This window comes from Silene latifolia, chromosome Y (assembly GCF_048544455.1).
Source record: "Silene latifolia isolate original U9 population chromosome Y, ASM4854445v1, whole genome shotgun sequence".
In the NCBI taxonomy this organism is placed as follows: Eukaryota; Viridiplantae; Streptophyta; class Magnoliopsida; order Caryophyllales; family Caryophyllaceae; genus Silene; species Silene latifolia.
The window spans coordinates 369,548,303-369,570,414 of record NC_133538.1 but is presented as its reverse complement, the minus strand read 5'-3'; the positions used below and the strand labels follow the sequence as shown (position 1 = coordinate 369,570,414).

At 39.1% G+C, this 22,112-nt stretch overlaps 1 non-coding gene across 1 annotated transcript; it reads left to right on the top strand.

The window, feature by feature from the left end:
• Window positions 1–281: 281 nt before the first annotated feature.
• On the top strand, window positions 282–388 carry LOC141634854 (small nucleolar RNA R71). Its single transcript, XR_012539572.1, has one exon. It is a non-coding gene; the product is annotated as a small nucleolar RNA R71 (small nucleolar RNA).
• Window positions 389–22,112: the final 21,724 nt, after the last annotated feature.

Genomic DNA, 22,112 nt, shown 5'->3' with positions numbered 1-22,112 from the left:
CAAGCTTAGCCATAGCCTTCTCAAATTTCAAGTTGATAATATCAATATGAGCACTAAGTTAAGCACCCAATTGAGTAATAGAGTTCACTTCATGCTTTCCTCCTCTAGTAGCCTTGCGAGGTATACTATATTGTGAATTATGGACGGCCATTTCCTCAATCTTGTTCGAAGTTTGATTGTCGTCAATTTCGGTGAACATACCATTTGATCCCATGTTGAGAATGTTTCTTGAGTCTTCATAAAGACCATTCCAAAATTGTTGTACCAAGAACCACTCGCTAAGTCCATGATGAGGACATGAGCGACAAATTCCTTTGAATCGCTCCCAAGCTTCATACAGAGATTCTTCACCCCTTTGCTTAAAACCCATGATTTGAGCTCTCAGCATGTTAGTCTTTTCCGGAGGGTAGAATTTTTTGTAGAAAGCTAGAGGCAACTTCTTCCAAGAGTCAATTCCAAGAGTAGCCTTATCAAGACTCTTCAACCATTGTTTTGCGGTGCCAATTAGAGAAAAAGGAAATAAGACCCATCGAATTTGGTCTTGAGTCACTGCTCCATATTACGTATGTATAGTTTCGGGGGATCCTCATATTATTAGTCTTTTCTCAAAGACTTTCAACTTCTCGTTCTAACAAGATGATTTTGTTTTTTCTGGTGTAAACCGGGGTGTCCACCGTTGACAACAATGTATAATCTCCTCGCCGCGCGTGCTATCACGAAGAGGTAAACGGCTGGCCAAAGAGTTTGCTCCATTTACATGGGCAGGGATCGAACCTCTGACCTCATGGTTAAGGGATGAGGTGAGCAACCAACACACTAAACACAGTTGGTTAACAAGATGATTTTGGAAAAAGCATAATTTTGTATCTTGAAATTTTTATAAAATAATAGTTTTCTTATAATATTTATAATATTTAATATTTTATTTGGGTATTTTGCAGGTTATCTACTAATTACGCGATTAATCAACCAAATCGTGACGAGGAACAAGTAACAAGTTATTTTTTATACGAAGAAATGGCTATAACTGCAAAGGCTACTCTTTAATGTTGTGATCTAATAATAAGAGTGATTATACCAATAGAATTATGTACGTATTAATAGTATAGATATTGCTTGGCTAACAAACATTGAATTCTTTTGTGATAGAGTATTGAAATAGTTTGCTACTATCAAGATATATTACTCTAGTAATAATACATAAGTCGACCGATATTAAAATTGCAAACACCAAAATTAAACATTCATGCTTCAAGGTACTGCATGCTTCCTTGCTTTATTCCTGAATTTTTATACCTAATTCTCTAATGTTATAGATTTTTTTCCCTCATTATTAAACTCAATTTTTATATTTCCTTCGTGTTTTCTACACGTCGATTTGGTTTTCCAAGTTTAGCCTTTTAACTCCTTGTTGACAAAATTATATTAGTTTAACAATTTAAGAATTGTAAAAATTAAATTCCCTACGGAAATTAAAGAGCTTCATATGAATGGAAATTTCACAATATTTACTCATATATTTTGAGAAAAATCGAACAATAAGCGAGTCTCTAGAAAAGTGAAAATGACATAAGGCGAAACTAGAGGTACTATGATTGTATTAGAGGTTTTCCTTGGGATAATGATATAAGGAATTTTCGAGAGAATATTATATAAAAGTGACAATTAGTATATCTTATTACTTGGACTAAATTTTTTACTTATTTACGTGGAACTTTAGTTGAACGATTGAGCATTAACTTTTGCAACACACTTTAGAGTGGCGATAAGAGCATCTAATTTTTTCAATATTACATTATATATAAATTTATTAAAATAATAAGAAATTAAAAAATATAGAACAAATTTGTATTTATGTTATATTCGAAGATATAAATTAATATGGTCCAAATATATGCTACAGGCAATATCATCATTCATCATAGACATTATGGATGGGTAAATAAACCATGCAACACGTGTACCAGCTACATCTATGACATACTCCGTCTTATTATACCCCACCTATCTTACTATCATACTCCCTTCATACCACACCAATGGTAACATTGAGAATCTTGACACTTTATGATCGTAGGAAATCTTCGATATTGTTCTCAATCTATAAGACAAAATATTGTCATGTGAGATCTTGTTTGATTTATCGTTATGAATGTTATAAGAATATCAAATTTTTATAATTTTTAATAATGTGTAACTAAAGATATTCACGTTCCAAAATGTGTCTCGACAAGTATGAAAAAGTCAATGTTATCATTGGTGTGGTATAGAGGAAGTACTATATATGGAATTTTATCCATGCGAGGTACTACGTAGACATTCATTAACTATTGCTTATCATTGCATCGTTTTTTAGGGTATGAATATCCGTTAGACCCTTTCAAGTCTTAGGACTCTGCCTTATCAGTTTTCCACTAATTTTTCAAGCCTCAACTTAAAACTTTCTCAAGATTGGGAAAGATTATTGGTATTCTTCAGTAAATCTTGTCTCAAGACTTACCAAAGTCGTGTCCTAAGACCATCAATAATCTTACCCTTAGCATTGCGCCTTTAAATTCTTGGCATATGGTTGAAAATAAAATTTAGTAAATTCAAATACAAGTCCATATAAATGAAAAATGGGATTTAACCGGCCACCAAATGATATTCATGAAAGGAAAGTATGAACATTATGTTGAGATGACCAAAAGCTGAAAGCGAAAGTCTATTTTGAGATAAAGGGAATACAAAGATTTTATATTATCAGATGGTGTCTTCAGGCCCGGTTCTGGAATTTTTGGGACCCTAGGCAAAATAAAGAATTAGGGCCCAAAATACAATGTATAATTTTTTTTTAAAACATACGATAATATTTCTATCGTAGAAAATGGGTTCTATGAGCATTCTGAGATGCAAAATCATTGATGATTACATCAACATCAATGTCTTTCAAAAGCTCCTTCTCGATTGACAAAATTGCAAGACCCTTCAACCGTTCTTGTGACATTGATGACCTCTAGTACGTTTTGATCAATTTCAACTTTGAAAAACTTTTTGCCGCGGAAGCCACTCTCACGGGAACTCTTAAAAAAAAATCTATAAGCTGCGGATGCGGCAGCGCGAAGCGTGAGTACTGGCGTCGTACAAGAGTACCGGACTCTTGTAGAGTTGGAGACAAGAATAGCACCGTTTAATATCTAAAAATGTGTGAATTTTGAGTTTGGAAGATTGGAAATTGATTAATGGATCTTTGTCAGAGAAGAAGAATAAGAGTCAGAGAGAAAATAGGGGAATAGAAGGTTGGAATTAGGAAAGTAAGGAGTCGTTGCTTTTGCTTTGGTTTCATAAAATAATTTCTTTTTACAATTACTATATTAGAACTTAATAGATTGGGCCCTTTTTAACGTTGGGCCCTAGGCAAATGCCCCTAAAGTCACCCCCTAGGACCGGGCCTGGGTGTCTTATCGCCATCCCTAAAAAAACTACTTCCTCCATTCCACTCATTTATATACATTTGCTTTTTACACAATATTTAAGGATAAGTATTATAATATTCAATGGTACTCTTTTAGCCTAAAATACCCTCCATCCTCAATTCCTCACCTGCTCTCTTTCTCATACACGTCACCCAACAACACTCATCAATCACCATCTACCTCTCCTTTATATCCAAACAACCTGCTACCAACCGCCCACCAAGTAATGGCGAGGAAAGAGAGAGTCACTGGAATCTTGCCGGAAAACGAGTTAGCGGCGACTGTGAGGTTTACAAGGTCTTTAAGAAGCCGATGTCAAGTGAAAATGTTCCGGTAAGGTTTTTGTCGGAAAGATTGAGGGAGATGATGGTGTTTTGGTGGCACGTGACGCAGAACCAGGTACACTGGTTGGTAGTGGGTAACCAAATGGAGAGAGAGTCTTGTGGGTCGGAAGTTATAATGGATTTGATGCCTAAGAGACCTTTGTATTCCGAGAGTATCCTTCCGCTATTGATGAAGCTTGTATGAAGGAGGAGGAAGAGTATATGAAGATATAAAAAAACATATTTTTGTTTTAGTTTTGGTTTGAATTAATTTGGTGTTTTGTTGAGAGAATGTATCCGTCATTGATTGAGGGTAGAGATATAAGGGGTTGTTTGTCTGGTGAGTGATTGAGTCAAATGTGGGATGTGTAGCTGTGGGTTTGGATGGTGGATTTTGCTCCGGCGATATGCTTTAGTGTGGTGTTTTTTGCTCTGGTGATTTTGCGGTGGTGGTTGTAATTATGTAATCATGTAAAGTGGTGGTTATTTTTGGTATTGTGCGGTGGTCGTAGTGGTGTTAGATGGCAGTGGGATTGTGTTGAATGGTGTGTAAGAGAAGAGTTGGGAAGGAGTATAAATTGTAAGTTATGAGACGAGAATGATGATTGATATTGATGAATTAAACTGATTAAATTATACATATATTTATACTAGATTAGAGAATAACTAATGTCTAAATAAGAGATAACAAACAACTACAATTGAGGAGTACAAGTTAACTATAAGACTAACAAATGTACATAAGAATAGCAGATAATTATGGGATATTATAATAGCTTTTAGGCGTTGGACTTGGTTGAGTAACAACCTCAACTGCTGACTTTAATTTATCCTTGACATGCTCCCGCAAGATGGACGGTCGAAGAGTAAGACCAATCTTGGATGTTAGCAACATAAACCTTGACTTGGATAGCGGCTTAGTGAGTGTGTCGGCTATTTGATCATCACCGTTAATATGTCGCACACGAATAGAACCTAATTGCACTTGTTCCCGGACGAAATGAAATGCTAACGCTAGATGCTTCACCCGGGAATGAAAAAATAGGATTTGCGGAATAATTAGTAGCTCCTAAATTATCACAAAAAATTGTCGGAGCTGATACTAAAGAGATTCGCAATTCAGTAAATAGCGATTTGAGCCATAAGATTTCAGAGGTAGCTTCAGCAACAGCACAGAATTCCGCTTCCGTAGAGGACCTAGCAAGCCACACTGCTTTTTAGAGGACCAGGAAATCGGGTTTTGGCCAATAAAAATGACGTACCCAGTGGTCGAGACGTAATCATGTTGATCACCACCCAAATCAGCGTCACAAAAGGCATGTAAATTAAATGGAGCATGTTTGAGTTGGTGTATACCATGATGAACAGTACCCTTTTAGAACCATAGTAACCGTTAAAGGGCTGACCAATGAGAGGAAGTCGGATGCGTGAGGAATTGAGCGAGCTTATTCACATGGAACGCAATATCAGGCCTAGTGAACGAAAGATACTGAAGGCTTCCAACTGCAGCTCGATAGTTAGTATCATCGACCATCGTTTTAGCATCCTCTCGTCTGAGGTGCGGATAGGACAACATAGGAGTCGTTGAGGGACTACATTCGAGCATATCATACCGGGTGAGAACGTTCGAAATATACTTGGACTGATTAAGATGCAAGCCGACGGATGTCGTAGTGACTTCCATACCAAGAAAATAAGAAAGGCAGCCAAGATCCTTGAGTGAAAACCGAGAGGAAATGGCTGTAATGAATTTTTCGACTTCAAGTGGACTTGGCCCTATAACAACTATGTCATCAACATAAACAAGAGCGTATAATCGAACGTTAGCAAGATCAAAGATAAAAAGTGAGGGGTCGGATAATGAACCACGAAAAACATAAGATATAAAATAATTCTTAGCTCAGTAAACCAAGCACGAGGTGCTTGTTTGAGACCATAAATTGCTTTTCGTAATTTACAAATGTAATTAGGAAAGTCGGAATTTGCAAAACCTGGAGGTTGAACCATGTAAACGTCTTCGGTCAGTATGCCTTGTAAGAAGGCATTGTTCATATCGATTTGACGTAGCGACCAACCATGCATAACGGCTAGGGAGAGGATAAGGCAAATGGTGGTGAGTTTAATGACGGGGCTAAAGGTCTCGGAATAATCAAGGCCGGGTCGTTAATGAAAACTTTTAGCAACGAGTCGAGCCTTGTGTTGCTTGAGACTTCCATCAGGGTTATACTTTATGCGAAATACCCATTTGTACCAATTATATTGGGTAGGTTAGCTGGTGGAACGAGGGACGAAGTCTGATTGTTAGTCAAAGCATCAAATTCGGATTGCATCGCTGCACGCCACAGTGGATCGATTAGGGCTTGTTTGACAGTAGACGGAGTGACATAGGTAGTGGTTAATTGGGAGAATTTAGCATACTTTGAGTTTGGTTTGCGGATGTTGTGAGACATTCGGGTTGCGTGACGGGGTGGGGGAGGAGGGGGAGGAGGAGGTGGAGGGGACACGATGGGGTTCGATTTCGGGGTCGATGTTGAGGTCGAGGCAGGGGTGTTGGGCACAGGATTGGGGGAAACAAGGGAAGCAGGGGTAGTGGGCTCGAGTTGGTTAAGGGCAGGGGAAACAGTGGTGGGGGTGGGGACGGGAGCAGTGATTATATGTATGGCAAAATCGCACCATTCCCTGGTGGTCATGGGTGTAGGAGAGGACGAGAAATTTAGGAGGGAGGCATACTGAAATTGATCATCAATGAATCGAACATGACAGGACGTATAAATGCGATTTGTGACAGGTTCGAGACACAAGTAAGCACTTTGTGTCAAGGAGTAACCGATAAAAATACATTGAGTGGAGCGGGGCTGAAGTTTATGGTCGGTATACTGTCGTAACCATGAGAAACATAAACAACCGAAATTGTGAAGCTTTGAATAATTTAGAGTTTGATGAAAGAGTTCAGTGTAGGGGCTGTCATTATTAAGTGATGGATTTGGGAGTCGATTTATAAGATAAAACGCTGTAGAAATGGCATAAGGTCAGAGAGAAGTAGGGAGTTGGGCGTGAGTGAGAAGTGACAAACCGGTTTCAACAATGTATCGATGATGGCGTTCACCAAAACTGTTATGTTCGGGTGTGTGTGGTGAAGAAGTTAAATGCGAAATCCCAGTAAGATTAAGATGAGAAGTAAGCTTTATAAATTCTCCCCCATTATCAGAATAACATTGTTTAATTGGCTTATTAAAGAAATTTTCGACGATGGCGCGAAACTTAATGAATATTGATTCAGTATCGGATTTTCGTTTAATTAGATAAAACCAAATATAGTGAGTAAACTGATGGAAACAAATGACGTAATATTTGTAAGACTCATGAGACGTGATCGGTGATGTCCACAAATCAGAGAATATAAGGTCAAGCGAGGCAGTAGAAGTTAATGTTAATGGACCAAAGGAAAGCTTGTGACTTTTATTTAGTTGACAAGCAATACATTGTTCGGAAGTAGAAAAACGAAAATTAAACTTGGTATTGAATACTTGAAGGACTTTATTTGAAGGATGGCCAAGTCGATGATGCCAAGAGGCTTGACCAGGAGTTACAACGATTGGAGCATGAGGCGGAGTCGGGGACTAGACATACGAGCCATCAATAAGGGGACCCTGAAGAAGGACCGCTCCCGTCGGATTTGCCTTAATAGAAAAAGAAGTGGGTGAGAAAAGAGCATATGTATTATTATCGGTACAAAATTGAGAAAAGGATAGTAATTTTTGAGAAATAGACGGAACAACTAAGACGTTAGTAAATTTCAGCGAAAAGGAAGAGAAATGAATTGAGAATGAACCGGAATGAGTTATTTGAAGGGCGGAGCCACCGCCTATGACAAGATCATCAGGCCCGTCATATGGCTGGTGAAGAGACAAAGTATTAAGGTCGTCAGTGATGTGATGCAAAGCACCACTATTGTAATACTACGGTTTTCCTAAGCTGGTACTCGGCCGAGTATGGCCTACTCGGTCGAGTAAGGGGTGTCGTATATCCTTGAATGGCTACTGCCCAGGAATACTCGGCTGAGTATGTGGAATACTCGACCGAGTAGAGGGTACTCGGCCGAGTATACTCTATTCTCGACCGAGTATCCGGTCTGACGGGTGTTATTTTACGCGGTTTGATTTAGAAAGGATTAGAGTAATATTAAGACGTGTTTTACAGTTTCTAGTCAGTTTACAAAACCTAAACCACACAGCGTAACTCTAATCCTCTCCAAATCTCTCTCCCAATAGCGTGGATCTTTTGTGAGTCTAGTTCATCTTTCCTTGCGTCGATTGTATCGGTAAGCCTCTGATTTCACAAGTTTCATTAATTTGTCTTTTAAGGTTTTGCCCTAATTTGTGATTTGGGGGGAAATGGGTTTGGCATGTGGTAACTGGAATTATGTGATTATTGTGCGTAGGTGATGGTGTCATGGGGGATTGCTATTTATTGCCTGTGTATGCTTGGATTGCGAAAAGGTAGGGTTTCATTACTCAATTCCTGTTTAATTGATTTAAGTTGTGTTGCGATTGTGGTAATTGTTGTTGTGATTATCTGTTGATCTCGGAGTTGGAGTTGGGTGTTGGAGTTGTGATGGGTGTTGATGATAACGGTTCGCGAGGTGCGTCCTCGGCTGAGTGGAGTCACTTGCAGGAGTGGCTTCACGCCCGAGTTTCGCCCTCTGTGGAACCCGCCACAGGAGGGGATGTGCACAATAATGGACAGGGTTATCGCTCATTGATGAGCGTAGTTTAGGTGAGGATTGGCTGCGGTCCCCCACTAGCGGCGAGGATTACCTGTTGCGATGGGTAATCTGGCAGGGCTACACACCTCGGTGTGTAGTCAGTGATTGTTTGTGATTGGGAGACGGAGGTGGATGTTAATCAGCTGATTACTTTATTGTACTTGTCTTACTTTAATTATTCAGTAACTGGCCCCGTTGTTGTTTTGTAAAATCTGTGGTGATCCATTCGAGGATGGTGAGCAGATTGTGACAGGTGATACATTTGTTCAGCTTGGGGCAGTAATGGGGAGTCACCACACAAGCTTAGCTTCCGCTGTCAAGAGTTTTAGTTGTCTTTTATAGTTGTTGATTTTATAACAGTACTTTGGTTTGGGATTTCTTTGAGACGATGTAAACATTACTCTTTCATAATTTAATAAATGTGTTTTGGATTGTTGCTTTTGATATACTAACCTCGGGCAACCGAGAAGGTAACAACCTTTCATACTAGGGTAGTCCTTGGTAAGGTACCTTGGAATAAGGGGGTGTTAAAAAATGGTATAAGAGCACAAAATGGAGAAGATCTCAGTTACGTTGCTTCATCTCATCGCATTATTAGCAAATCCCGGAGCTTGAGGTTTCTGTTTTCATTGTTCTTTATACCGGTGTGATCCTTGCGTCGTGGGTAAGTTCTACCTATCATTTTTATATCATTTGGTTAATGTTGGTTAAACCCTAATTTGGGATTTGGGGGATTTTATGATTATGTGGTTATGGTAGTGATTACATGTATGTGTGTATAGGAGGAGGCTTTGTTGAGGAGAGATTCTGAGTAGCTGCTTAAATCTTCTGATTTCGTGTTGCTTTCCAGGTAGGGTTTCCCTACTCGGTATTAATTACATGATGTGTGTGGTGGTTGTATTGTGATTATTGATTAATTATATTGCTGGTGATTGTGACGGTTGTTGGTTATATTGTTGATTGTTGTTGTTGTATAACTGTTTGTAATATTCGGGGCGCGTCCCTGGCTGAGTGGAGTCACTTGTGGGAGTGGCTTTACGCACTTAGTTCGCCTTCTGTGGAACCCGCCACAGGAGGGATGTGCACATTAAGGAAACTTGGGTTATTCGGTTAGTGGTTGATGAGCGAGGATTTGGTGGGTACGGCTGCGGTCCCCCACTGGCGGTGTGGAGTACTTGTTGCGATGGGTACTCTGGCAGGACTACACACTTTAGTGTGTAGTCAGTTGTGTGGAGATTGATTATGGAGACCGTAGACTAATGTGTTGATTGAGATTTTTGGCATTTGTTGTCACTAGTGGTTGAGGATGATGTTACATTACGGAGGTTAGTTGTTCCAATGGGGTTGATTTTTTGGAGACTGATTGATATGTATGGTTGTGAGGGGGGTATGAAATATGGTTATAAGAGGCGGGTGTTAGTAGTTGAGTATTAACGTATGGTTATATTTGTCAGGAAGTGATAGTTATGTGAATGGGAGAATGTAATAGGAGGGGCATACGAGTTAAGCACGGGCTAGAGGTAACCTTTATCAAGTGGTAACTTACGTAATCAGGCTTGGATAGTTAGATTAAATTATGGGTCTATGATGTGTGTAAGTGATTGTGTGAGGTTCTGACCTCATGAGTAGTAGTATGGTATGATGTTCATAAAGTTGTTATATAATTATTCTGTGTAATACGTTGTGTTTTGGTGATTTAATAAGGCGATATTAAGAAAGTTTTCTTTTATCAAGGAAGTTGTACTGGGTCAGTGTTATGAGATTGTAAAAGTTGTGGTGACTATCGATGTAGTTGTTATGCACTGGGCACGGTAATTCTTGTGGTGATACGAGTATTTTCGTGTTGTCATAGATTGTTGTTTGTTTACTGCTGTTTTCTGTCAGTGTCGGTCGGGGCATATAGACCGTTGTTTTGTTTCCCAATGTTTCTTACCAGTGTCGGCTTGGGAGTGAGAATAGAATATGATATGAAAGAGAATTAAGCATGGTTCTGTTGTTGTCATGGCATAGTAATATTATGTTAATGGGACACAGTTGTGAGAGGTTGTTACCATACTTTTAATCTTATTTTAGATAAGGCGTTGGTGGACATAGTTGTAGCAAGAGTTTTGGGGAATGGGTGTGTGCTAATCTGGAAGAAGCAAGTGGTTCGTGATCTTTATTGGGACAGTGAGTATAAGGTGTTGGGAACTAGTATTATGTTGAGTTATAGATGAGTTTTACGGCAATAAACAGGAGAACTTGAGGATCTAGTGTGAGTGTGTATTACAATCGTGGATCGTGAGTTATAATTGTGGAAATAAGTGCATGTATAAAGAAGTATGTCATTTGGCGGTAATGTTGAAGAGATGGAGTAGTGGTTATACTGAGGATTTTATGATATAGGTTAGATGAAGTGCAGAATAAATGGAGGCACGAGAACTGTTAGAGAAAGAGAACCCTGGAAATAGGAATGGTTGTAGGTGTTGAGATTATAGTAGGTTATCGTTGACATGCGGTTGTAATGAGGATTATGGGAGGTATAGCAAAGGACCTAGTATTAGTGAGTTACGAGGATGTAACATTTATCTTAAGAGGAGTAGGATGCGAGAAGAGAGTTTCATGGTCATACAGGTTGCAATTGGAAGTTTGAGTGTTTGTGTAGAATAAAGGACGGATTTGTGTTGCGGTTGATTTTATAATAGGTAATGGCAGTGCTGGTAGTAGGATCATGTTTATGTGTATGAGTAAACTTTGAGGACGAAGATCGTTTTAAGGGTGGTAGAATGTAACACTCTGTTTTTGTTGGTTGATCTTGTTTGGTGGTTTATCTATGTACTGATTTCGCTAGTAAGCGTTAGGGACGTAGGACAGAGTTGGCAACACTTATGATATAGTTATTCGATGGTATTATGGAGTTAGGTAAGTTATTCTACGGTTGATGTTGTGTTCTGAGTTGCGAGGTTTAGATAGGCGTTGTTAAGCGAATGAGCGCCGAGAATGTAGGATGAGAGTTGAGTGATGTTGGTTGGCTGAGTGGCATGTGTATGCTTTGTTTTGTGTATGGTATGAACTTCGGGGACGAAGTTCTTTTTAAGGAGGGACGATTGTAATACTATGGTTTTCCTAAGCTAGTACTCGGCCGAGTATGGCCTACTCGGTCGAGTAAGGGGTGTCGTGTATCCTGGAATGGCTACTGCCCAGGAATACTCGGCCGAGTATGTGGAATACTCGACCGAGTAGAGGGTACTCGGCTGAGTATACTCTATACTCGAACGAGTATCCGTTCTGACGGGTGTTATTTTCCGCGGTTTGATTTAGAAAGGATTAGAGTAATATTAAGACGTGTTTTACAGTTTCTAGTCAGTTTACAAAACCTAAACCACACAACGTAACTCAAATCCTCTCCAAATCTCTCTCTCAATTGCGTGGATCGTTTGTGAGTCTAGTTCATCTTTTCTTGCGTTGATTGTGTTGGTAATCCTCTGATTTCACAAGTTTCATTAATTTGTCTTTTAGGGTTTTGCCCTAATTTGTGATTTGGGGGGAAAAGGGTTTGGCATGTGGTAATTGGAATTATGTGATTATTGTGTGTAGGTGACCGTGTCATGGGGGATTGATATTGATTGCTTGTGTATGCTTGGATTGCGAAAAGGTAGGGTTTCCCTACTCAGTTCTTGTTTAATTGATTTAAGTTGTGTTGCGATTATGGTAGTTGTTGTTGTGATTATCTGTTGATCTCGGAGTTGGAGTTGGGTGTCGGAGTTGTGATGGGTGTTGATGATAACAGTTCGCGAGGTGCGTCCTTGGCTAAGTGGAGTCACTTGCGGTAGTGGCTTCACGCCCTTGTTTCGCCCTCTGTGGAACCCGCCACAGGAGGGAATGTGCACATTAATGGACAAGGTTATCGCTCGTTGATGAGCGGGGTTTAGGTGGGGATTGGCTGCGGTCCCCCACTTTTGGCGAGGATTACCTGTTGTGATGGGTAATCTGGACGGGCTACACACCTCGGTGTGTAGTCAGTGATTGTGTGTGATTGGGAGACGGAGGTGGATGTTGATCATCTAATTACCTTATTGTACTTATCTTACTTGTATTATTCAATAACTGACCCTGTTGTTGTTTTGTAAAATCTGTGGTGATCCATTTGCGGATGGTGAGCAGATTGTGACAGGTGATGCAGTTGTTTTGCTTGGGGCAGTCATGGGGAGTCACCACACAAGCTTAGCTTCCGCTGTCAAGAGTTTTAGTTGTCTTTTATAGTTGTTGATTTTATAACAGTACTTTGGTTTGGGATTTCTTTGAGACGATGTAAACATTACCCTTTCATACTTTAATAAATGTGTTTTGGATTGTTGCTTTTGATATACTAACCTTGGGCAACCGTGATGGTAACAGCCTTTCATGTTAGGGTAGTCCTTGGTAAGGTACCTTGGTATGAGGGGGTGTTACAACTATCCACGGTTCAAGAGTGGGTAGGTTGTTGCGACAGATGAGTGGTGGTATGAGCTTGCGGTTGAGGGGGACGGGATGGGCGAGTTGGAAATACAACATGAGGATACTTGGCCTGGAAATCGCGGCAGTCGGATGTGACGTGTCCGACTGTATCACAAAAGTGACAACGACCCTTATTGGGTTCGGCAAAGCCGAATGGAGAAGAGGCAGGGGCAGGCGTTTTAGGTGTATAGGAGGTGGAGCTATTTTGATAATTGGAGCGATATTGGTATTTATAGCGGTTTTGATTGTTGGAGCGATAGTTTGCAGCATTGGCAGACGGATTAAAAACCGAGGCAGAAGGAGTGTTTTTGAGTCGAAGTTCTTGTTGAATTGATTTTTCATGGAGTGCTTCGAATGAGATAGAAGTATCCCGAGCATGTACGGCCTCAATTACTGAACGATACTTATCATAATTAAGACCATTTAATATTTTGGCAGTGACGTCATCGACATCCATGGGATGCTCGAGTTGAGCGAGGTCATCGGTAGATGCTTTAATGGCGGTCATATACTCATTAATGGAAATATCTTCGGTATGAGAGATGTTCTCGAGACGGTCTTTAATTTGAAGACGATGGCCACAAGAGGAGTTGGCAAAGGTACGGGTTAAAGTTGACCAGGCAGCGTGCGAGGCTGTGTCATTGATTATGAGGGCAGCAATGGGAGGGGCTAAAGTGCTGGTGAGAGCTCCGAGTATAAGTTTATCTTGCCTATACCACGTTGAGTAGGCTGGGTTGGGGGCAGCTGTGGCGGCTGTTGTGGGTGGGACGGGATCAATGGAAACTGTTTTGGGTGGCGGGACTAGGGTGCCGTCGAGGTAGGTGGAGAGTTCATGTCCGTTCATAATGGCACGAACTTGAAACCTCCATTGACGGAAGGTGATAGTGTCTTTAAGTTGAATGCAGTTGGTGAATGTAACAAAGGTGAGAGGACGGGTTGGGTCAGCTACATTAGCGAGTTGAATTTGGTTATTCGACATGGTGGTCAGATTTCGAGAGATCGAGTGACTGACACAAAGATGAAGACACGGGATATATTGATCGTGAGGGTCGTAGGACTCATGATACCATGTAAGTTATGAGACGAGAATGATGATTGATATTGATGAATTAAACTGATTACATTATACATGTATTTATACAAGATTAGAGAATAACTAATGCCTAAATAAGAGCTAACAAACAACTACAATTAAGGAGTACAAGTTGACTATAAAACTAACAAATGTCACAAAATCTCATTGAAGACGGGCACTATCCGTCACAAGCTGAAGATGGATAGTGCCCTCTCACAATATGCAAGTGGCACTATTCATATGGTGCTCCATTTCCCCCCACTTGCCCTCCCATTTGCCTTATTGTGAGAGGGGCACTATCCGTCTTCAGCTTGTGACGGATAATGCCCATCACAAGCAAGACCAACTGAACAAATGTACATAAGAATAGGAGATAATTATGGGATATTATACTAGCTTTTAGGCGTTGGAGTTGGTTGAGTAACAACCTCATCTGCTGACTTTAATTTATCCTTGACATAAATGAGGGTATAATGGTAATTTCGTACTTTAAAACATACCTATAAAGAAAATGTATAGAATTGAGTGGAATTGCCTAAAGAGGAATATGTATAGAATTGAATGGAATGAAGGAAGTTATTACTCAACCAAGTCCAACCCCTAAAGAAAATTATGTTGATTTTAAGTGTTTAAAAATTCGAGGTACTTGGCAAATTCCTTGGGAAATTTCTAGTATTATCAAGGATGTGAAATTAGACCTTCATTTTTTCGATGAAGTGATAATTACACGTTGCTTTCGTGAAGCCAACAAGGTTGCTGACTTCATGGTTTCTATTGGACATTCGTGTTCAACTCTTTCGAGGTGGTTGGATAGCCGGTGGCTTCAACTTACCTCCCTCATTCGAAAGGATGAGATAGGTTGGTCCTACCCAAGAGGATCAACCTAGTTTTCTTGCCCAATCAAAAAAAAAATTCCACAAATCAATCACCATTTCAGCCCCCTGCAACTCCGAGCAACCCCGAGATGAACACCACAACTTAGTATTTTCTGCTCCCACCGTGGCCACACCAACTGCCGCAACTCACCAATTAATCACCATCACTCGATCCATCTACAACAACAAGAAGAAGGCAGCCCCGAAGTGAACCCAATTTGAGTCTCCATTATTCAATTGCGACCACCATTGCTCTTCCCTGCTTCGTCCTCGATTCTCGCACCTGCTCAGCTCCGTTCACCACTATCGGTCATAAGGGCTTGCTTGCGGTTGTACTTGAGTGACACAATTAATTGGGTTTATCATGTGGATTAGTCGAAGAAAAGAAGAACATAAATGTGGGTTAAATGATTCAGATTTGAAAAAAAGAAAGGAAGTAGTGAAAAGACGTCCTTGCCCCTTCATATTCATCTCTTTGTCAATTTTAAGTTGAGGGCATTTTAGTATTTTCTGGTTCGTTTGGAGTTTTCTATATAAAAACACATCTTTTGTATGAGAAAGGAGATACCCTTATTTTGACGCAGCCAAGTAGATTTGAGTAGATTGGGAGTAGAAAATTAGAAACCCTTTTAATTAAATTTTAAAATTAATTACTTATAATTTTTCTATTAGAATTAGGAAATAATTAATTATGTACAATTTTCCTATTAGAATTAGAAAATTATTTTTTAATATTTGTGCACTTATTAGTTTATTTAAAATTACATTTTCAACTTTTCTATTAGAATTAGAAGATTATTTCTTAATATTCGTATTTATTTATATATATGAAAAATTTGATATACTATAGAAAAAAACTTAGATATATTCATATTCTCCAATTTTATATGCATTATTCAATATGATAATTCACAACATAAAACATCTGGAAACTAAATTTTTTTTAAACACTTAAAATAAAATAAAAAAATAACATAAAGAATAATATAGAAATAATGTTTAACAAAAATTAACTTATATATAAAATAATGTAGAAATAGAGTTTAATACTGTAATTATCTAAACATCGTATTTTAAATATTATATCGATAACTTAATAATAGTTTCAAGTGACATAATTTTGTTTATTACTAACTACTCTCAAGAATGCAAATGAATTCCTTGGAAAAAAAAAGGTTTGGAATTCTTCACGTGTAATACCCGCCCCGTTAGGGACCCGTTGACTAACCGTTGACTAACCTTGGACACTTGGTAGACCCTTGAGAACCCTTCATACAATCGGACTTAGTACTTGGTGACCTTTAGATGTGGGGAACTCGATCTAGCGTAGGTTACTCGATCGAGTAGAGGCCACTCGATCGAGTATGGCGGTTCCAGCGATAAGTTATAAATCGTGAAGTCGTAAACCCCAAATCGGTTTTTCATTTATTTCTTCCTAAACCTAATCGACGACACTTCTCTCCTTCACCATGTTTCAACCCCTGAGATCCCTTTACACTTGGAGACACCATGGGAATGGAGGTTGAGTCGGGTAGCGGTCTTGTCCCCGAAATGCCATGCATAGGTAAGTCATTATCATCATACTTAGGTTCTATTATGGGTAGGGCTGTTAGTAATAGGGTTTTTCCTTACTGTTTGTGATAGGTGTTTATGGTGGTTGCTTTGTCTTCATACGGATGTATGTGGTGTTGATGCTAATTGCTAAAGGTAGGTTTTCCTACTCAGTACTGTGGATTGATTGTTATTTGTGGTTATAGTATTGTTGTTTGTGTGATAGGAGTGTTATGTCTGTGTACGGGGTGCGTCCCTGGCTGAGTGGAGTCGTCATCGAGAATAGCTTCATGCCCTTGATTCGCCCCTTGTGGTTCCCGTCACAAGGGGGATGTGCACATTAATGGACATGGGTTATTCGCACGATGGAGATGAGCGGGACATAGGTGGGAAAGGTTGTGGTCCCCCACTGGCGGTGTGGAATATCTCTTGCGATGGATATTCTGGAAGGACTTTACCTTTGGGTTAGTCAAATGATAGATGGATGTTGGAGTTGGGGTTGGATGTGTGTATCTTGTATCTTGTTTGTCTGTTATTCTTCAGGTACTGACCTTGTGTGGTATTGTTTGTCTTCTTTCTTGTTATGTGTCTGCCGTGATCCATTATGGTGAGCAGTCAGTCTTATCAGGTGTTGATATGTGAAGCTTAGTTGGGTGCGTCGGAGGGACGAGTCTACCATTGAGTTTTGGCATAGATAGTATCACCGTAGTTGTTGTTCCTCAGTTGTACATTTCTTTTATGTTAAGTTTAAAGTATGTAAACAATTGTAGAGTTCTTTTATTGATGTTATGATATACTTTTCCTCGGGCAACCGAGATGGTAATGCCCGTATCTGTTAGGGAAGGTCTTGTTAAGGCTCCTTGGTAGATGGGGGTGTTATAAAGTGGTATCAGAGCGACGATTTTGGAACCTGTAACCTAGAAACATAATGAATATATTGAGTCTAATAAAATGAACCCGGTGTATATGTGTTAGGAGCCCCTTGAATTGCTTGATTTTGGGTGAGAAGGTGCCCTAATTCCAAAATCCTGGCCCCAATATGGTTAAGCCAGCCACTTCGAACGGGGATATTGAGTTGGGAATTGTGTGAGTATATGTGCGTAATATGCGATATATAAGGTGATATCTTGGGTGTATGGATGATAGGAACATGTGATGCGTAACTGCTTATATGGTTGTCTATATGTGTAAGTGTGTTGAGGGACGGTAAGGATGTAATGCAAGTATACATAAGGTTATGTGGTGACATGTAAGTGATAATTGATTTACGGGTTTGTAATGCTTGGATAAAATTGTATAAGCATGTTCGATGGTGGAATTTGATATGCATATGTATGAGTAGTATACTGTTGTTAGTATGCGTGATTATGTGGATTAAAATATGTAATAGTGGACTCGTATGTTGTATGGAACGAGATAGAGTAAAGTTATAATGTTCTAGTCGCGATGATTATGTATTACGCGAAGTAAAAATAGTTGATAGTCTTAGTATAGAGATAATAAGTGACGAGTTCTAAGTATGCCTTAGACTCCGAACGAATTGTTATTTTGCAGGAGTGACTAATCAGATTTGTAATTGTTTGTTGATTGTTTTGACTTACTCGCCCAAGTACGAGGGACTACTCGATCGAGTAGGCCTTACTCGACCGAGTAGGTGGGTCACTCGATCGAGTTTGATAGAAAACAGAATCAATGTTAATTCTACCAACGTCAAAACTCGACCGAGCAACCTCAACTTGATCGAGTAGAGGCTACTCGATTGAGTACCTCAGATACTCTATCGAGTATCGCTGCTACAGTAACACGGGCTCTTAAAATTTTTCGAGCATATATGTTTTATTCTTCACATTCTTTTACTCCCGATTCTTCTTTCTAAACCTAAATCCTCTCATAAACCTTCTTCCTTTACAAAACTTTGGTGATTTTGGGCTTGAATTCTTCCGCGTCTTCCTAAGTTTATCCACCTAATCTGTTTGCAACCTTATTCAAGGTAATTTCCTACTTTTTTCGTTGATTATAATCAATTTGAAGCATGTAATGGTGTTGGATTTTCTGGAAATTTCGGTTTTTATACCCTAATTTTGTATTGTAATTGTTATATTTTGGTAGAAACCACCTTGAATCATTGCTATTAATGTTAGGAATTACAAATTAAACTTGATTGTGACTACATTCAACCCGGATTTTTCTAGGGTTTGCCCCAAATTTTGATTTTTGTTCATCAAATTCATCTTAAAGTGTTGATAATGGATAAGGGATGTTAGTAGTATCATATTTGGTGCTTGATTTTGGTTATTTTTTAAATACTACAGTTTTCTATGCTTTTGGGTACTCTATCGAGTGGGGCTTACTCTGTCGAGTAAGTGAGTTTGGATTTCGAAACAGCATACTGCTGATAGGTACTCGATCGAGTAAGTGTGGCACTCGATCGAGTAAGTGACTTACTCGATCGAGTAAGTGACTTACTCGATCGAGTAAGTCGGTTCTACAGGTTATTTCTGCCGGGTTTTGTTAGCAATACGAGAATGATATATAAAGTATTCCGTCAGTTTCTTTTTCACTTTTTATCTTTTCTAAAACCTCACAAGAGAAAAACTTGTTACGTTGCTTTCGTCTTCGCGTTGCTATCAAATCCTAAGGGCTAAAGTTGTCGGATCGTCGAGTTATTTACGCCGTTGAGTTCGTTGTATTGTGGGTAAGATCCTTGTATAGTTTTTATGCCTTTTCGTTGATTTTGTTTAAAGCCCTAATTGGGTATTTTGTGGGATTTTGGGAGTATGATGTGTATTAGAAAGTAATTGTATGGTTATGTGATTATAGGAGTTGGTTTTGTAGAAGAGCAGTATTGAATAGCTGATTTATGACGATTTGGTGAATTTTTTTATTCTAGGTAGGGTTTCCCTACTCGGTTATTGATTACATAGTTTGGTTGGTGAATTGTTGTTGGTTGTTCACTGTTGTTGATCTTTATCATATTGGTAATTGTTATTGTATAATGTGGTTGGTTGTGTTTGTCTGTGGTTCGTGAGGCGTGTCCTCGGCCGAGTGGAGTTGATGGTCAACGCGGTCGTCACACGCCCAATCAAACATATTTATAATCTCAACAAACAACTAGATAGTGGTTAAGTCGAGGTCGATCCACGGGACGGTATGATTTGGGTTCTAAGTATATATATCTCAATTTTTGCTAGTGTCACAATTGATTTGGGTTTGTAGTTGTGAAAGCAATAAAGTAGAACAAGCAATAAGGCAAATAATGATGTAAACAATTAATTAAGATACTAGGATGTCATGGGATCATAGGGCAATCATGGTAAGATGGCATAAATGAGTTATATAGATGCAAGCAATTTATTATTGTTGGATTTTAAGTTAGTTCATGTCAAATAATTCATAGGAAGATTTGGGTCCCGGAGCCGAGTCATTTGTGACTTTACAACACCTACAAGTCGACTTAATTCTTCCTATTAAACTATATGCATGATAAACCAAATCCTAGGAAAACTTACGTCTCGGAGCCGAGTCGTTTAAGACTTTACAACACCTACAAGTCGACTTGGGTTATCCCTATCCAACTCTATGCAAGGTCTAACAAGGCTTGAGTTGGTTTATATCTTACAAGCCTCATTGAAAAGTTAGGAGCTGGTCAAAAAATGCAAGGTTTCGTAGTCTAGCATTTCATCAAACATGAGATGTGCATAAGTTGAAGAACAATAAGCAAGCATTCATATGAACTCATTAAGCATAAATCTATCCCATGATTAAATCCCCTAATCCCCCACTAATCCTCGTTAAGTAACTACCCACTCATTATCATGGGAAACATGTTATTAATGGTGTCAATCATCACAACAAGTATAAACATGATAAGAGATTGAGGAAATAAACAATAAAGAGTAAAGAGTAAAGAGATCATGCCAAACTTAAGATGGATAATTGGAAAGGAAAGAATAATAGAAGAAAACTTGATTGATTGGTGAAGAGTTGTCAATTCTCCAATAATAACCCAATAATCTTCAATTACCTAATAATAATGCTTGAACAATAATTGAGGAAAGATTAATGTGGAATAATTGAGATTAATCTATTCTAATCTACTCCTAATCTAATCTAAGGAGACTCTCTACTATCGGAACTTCCTCCCTTGATTATTACAAAATGGAGTATATATAGTAGTACATCATTAGGTTAAGCAAGGGTGGGTTAGTAAATAACAATGCTAAGTGTTGGATAGAGAATTGCAAGTCCCGAGGGAAATGCGCAGATTAGGCTGCTACTCCTAACACGATCCGCCCGACCTGGCTTGAGGCACGGTTGATTCTTTAAAGGGATCCGCTCGGATAGCAAGGAAGATGCTCGGATCGCAGCTCCATGATCCGCTTGTCTCGTCTTCGAGCCGCTCGGATCAGGACATGGCAATCCGTTCGTCTGGTGCTTAGGACGCACGAATCTTGGCACAGTGTTTCATCCTCTTGCTTCAAAGCCTATGATCTATGTATACTCATTATTCTTACTTCGTTGGTCATCATTCTTGCCTCCTCTTCATACTAGTCCATCTGAGATCGTCAACAAGCTTCCAAATATGCACGGGAGACGGGAATTCCGCCTCATTATCTTCTTTCCTACAAGACATATAAAATGCAATAGGAAAGCAAAATAGGAAGGAATACACGGATAAAATGGCCATGAAATGCTATATTAGTATGCAAAATGGGTTCAATTAGGGGACTAAATGTGCGCAATTAAGAGTCACATCAAACATCCCCAAACCGAACCTTTACTCGTCCCTAGTAAAACTAGACCTTTATTTAAACTATCCTAATAATATAACCGATGTGAGATAATTAGCGGGTCTCACTCCACCCCTTCAACTCACAACAAGACATCCATGAGGTAGGGTGCCTTCTACGAGGCAAGGTAGGGCTTGCCAAAATGGCGATACATCCAAGCATTAAGTACACAAAACAAGTAATGGATGCATCTATAAAAGAATAGCCACTTTCCTCATCTAAGTGGCAGAAATCATCTAAAGGGGAAGTAATTTAAGGGTACACACTCCGTCATAGATATTGGTTCTCCTAGTTACTAAGTCCAAGAGGATACAAACAAGTCACCTCCAAGTTATGTTAAACTAGGTTACATTTGTCCACAATTGCTAAATGCTTTTGTCAAGAGCCAAGTCCCTTATGGTGTTAGAAACACTGTAGGATCGCGGAATTCCCCCCTTGCCTAGACAAAAAGAAGGGCCGTTCTCTCTCCACCATGCAACAAATAAGATCAATGGATAAAAGGGATCAAGATGTTTTGAGTTTCACATTGGTAGTTTGCTTTTTGATTTATTTTCCCCCCAATTTTCTTGTGGTATTTGACATTTTGAGAACATTTCTTTTGCCACTTTTGATGTTTGTAAATTTCATACTTGGCAATTTCTTTTACATTCTTTTTGAACATTTTCAAAGTAACCCCATTTGTAACAAATGTACTTTTATTAAAGCATATGTGTCTATTTTTGCTCCTCTTTTCATTTGATGCAATTTTTGCAAACATTTGATTTCGATTTGGTACTTGAACTCAATTTGATTATTTTTGTGC